Consider the following 2,765-nt stretch of genomic DNA (forward strand, 5'->3'; position numbering starts at 1 on the left):
TCAAAGTCCATGCATCCGAAGTCTTTTTGTTGACAGGGCACCCCTGAAAGTAATCGATTTTTTTTTACAAAACAACTAGGATGTTGAAAACATCAATCAACAAATCTGGATTTCTTGGCTATTTTTGTTTTCTTGATCTTTTTTATTAGACCATTCCTTTGCAAAAATGTACAAGGATAGTCAATTGCTCTCTCGGCACATATGTATGCGGTGTCATTCATTGAAGCAATTAAATTAAAATTTGACCTATCAATTGTCACATTTAGTCACTGCATGTTGGCAGTGATTAATATGTCTGCTTTTATTTAAATTGTGTGAGAAGTAATTTTCGCAAATTGTAGAACTGAGCATTGCTTTTGAAGGAAAATGAAATGTGGGGTTATTTTTAAAGATGCTTGTAAATGTAAATACCTGTCCATTGCCATAAGATAAAGCATTAAGATAATCCATTAGGCATATATACTCTAAGTGACCCGGTACAATTTTTAAAAACTTCCTAGGTATTTATAGATTGAGAATTGACCGGTTTGTCAATTAATAATTAGGCCTACTATCTTTACATTGATACATGGTATGCTGCTATATCACAAGTCAATGGAAAGATAAATCAATGTAGTTTTTTTAATAACATACTTTTAAAATTGAAAAGTGGTAAAGTTTTTTGCTATTTTGCATTAATTAGAGGAGGGGTCAAAGATTAATCGATCCCAATACACTTTGACAAGTAATTTCAGTGAAATCGTTTATTGTAGCTATTGGGAACAAGTAACATGTAAAGATCACACGTATAGAATTTCAAAAATCGTACTGAAGTCATCACTACAGAAGTTTTATGGTCGTCATCACGATTTCGTTGATCGTACAGTGTATCCATCTGCACCATGAAAACTGATTTGTTTAACGTGTCGTAGTTTTCCTTTCCTCTTTCGTCTACCCCGTACTTGATTTTTGATGAACAACTCGGCGTGCGTTTCTTGAAAAGCAGAAGACGCTTACCCTACCGGTGCACCTGGTCCATGCTCCCTGCTCCCAGTTTTAGGGGAGTCCGATTTTCTCATTTTATTTGTTAATTTGTATGTATTATTTTATTTACTTTATATTCTTTGTTGTGTTTATCTGTTTTCCATATCTGTTTTTTTTTTTTTTTGTTTCTGGATTACATTCTTTTTTATCTTGTGGCAATTAAAATTTGTCGACCATATTGTCCTTTAGTACATTGGCTGAGATAATTTCCCGGTCAACCCCCATTCATCAACTAAAATATGATTTTCAGGTACCCTTATACCTCTTACTTACGAATGTTTTTGTGGCCAAAAAATAAACTGAAGCATTTTTTTTTTGTATTTTTGGCTACTCTTTATACCTCGTTGATGGAACAAAAATCGATGTTTTAGGTCTTTTGATTCTACGAACCTCTCCATTATACAGAATGAAGTAAACGGATAAATGTATGTTCCAACATGTAGCCCAATATCTCAGCTTTGAAATGAAAAAATGTAGCCCAACCCCGCCGAAAAATCGCTTAAATTGACATATTTTTCAATGTCAAAACCGTCTAGAATATTAATGCTTTAGTAGAAAATGGCTTACTTTGTATTTTCTGTTTAGTATTATCACAATTTATACTTGCTCAACTAAAACGTCTCAAATTTGGTATCACTCGATAGATAATTTAATTTTCTATATAAATATAAACCACGGAAACCTAATTTTCAAAAATATTAAAAATATTACCCCTACCACTAGAAAACTGACCTCACTATCAAACAGAATTATCATTCGCAGCATATTAACACCATAAAACTCATGTTTTAGGCATTCGTAATTAATATAATAATGTTCCCAATATATCTAATCAATTTAGGCGCTTAGATTTTCTTTTTGGGGTAACAGTTATTATAAAATAGGAAAATGGGAATTTTCAGAATTTTAGAATTTCTTCTATATCACCCGGTATTTCCCTTTTTCAGAATACCGTAGTTTAATCAAGCTTTTGTGTGACAGACATATTGAACACATCGGTATTTAAAACACTAGAACACAACTTTTCAATTTGGGTTCATATTGAGGTACTTTTTCCATGGGTGGGGTGACAATTTTTCAACTATTTAGACTTTAGAAAAGTTTAGATATTTATTACTCGGACTAGTTAGAAAGCTTAGACTCTATATAATTGTATTTGAATAACAAAAGCTTGTTTGAAGTATAGTATTTGAAAGAAATTGCCAATTATATGTGAAATTGAAGAAAATATGAAATTCCGGAAATTCCCCTTTCCTTTTTTACGGAAAACTCAATATTGTCACATTGAAACTGAAAAATACAGTAATAAATTCTTCGGGCCTTTGCCATCTTCTTGCCGGATTCACAGGAAATGAATGATTTTCCCACACGATTTTTGGTAAGAGTATCCTATTAACATGGTTCCGTAACCGTCTAGCCCTCCAATTGCAACCAAAACGGGGCATGTTGTTTGATTTGCTCTCGACCCTGATGGAACTGGTAGGTATTCTTGTTCCTCGTCGTCTGACAGTCTTTCTAACATCGTCGATTTCTGTTTGACATATTTATTTCCCTTCCTTCTTGATTTTACTTTCGCTTCCAACTTTTTTCAACTTCTTTTCTCCTCTCATTCGTAATCCTCATCAGAACCTTCAATAACTCTCCTGACGAACAGTGGTATTGCCTCACCTCTCCTCGATCTGCTCGTCTGACCGTGTGTCCTGATGGTCTGGAATTGATGATGGTCGAATTCCATCCTGACT

The sequence above is a fragment of the Perna viridis genome, chromosome 5 (assembly GCF_037379345.1).
Source record: "Perna viridis isolate PV_CMFRI_1.1 ecotype Kerala chromosome 5, ASM3737934v1, whole genome shotgun sequence".
NCBI lineage: Eukaryota > Metazoa > Mollusca > Bivalvia > Mytilida > Mytilidae > Perna > Perna viridis.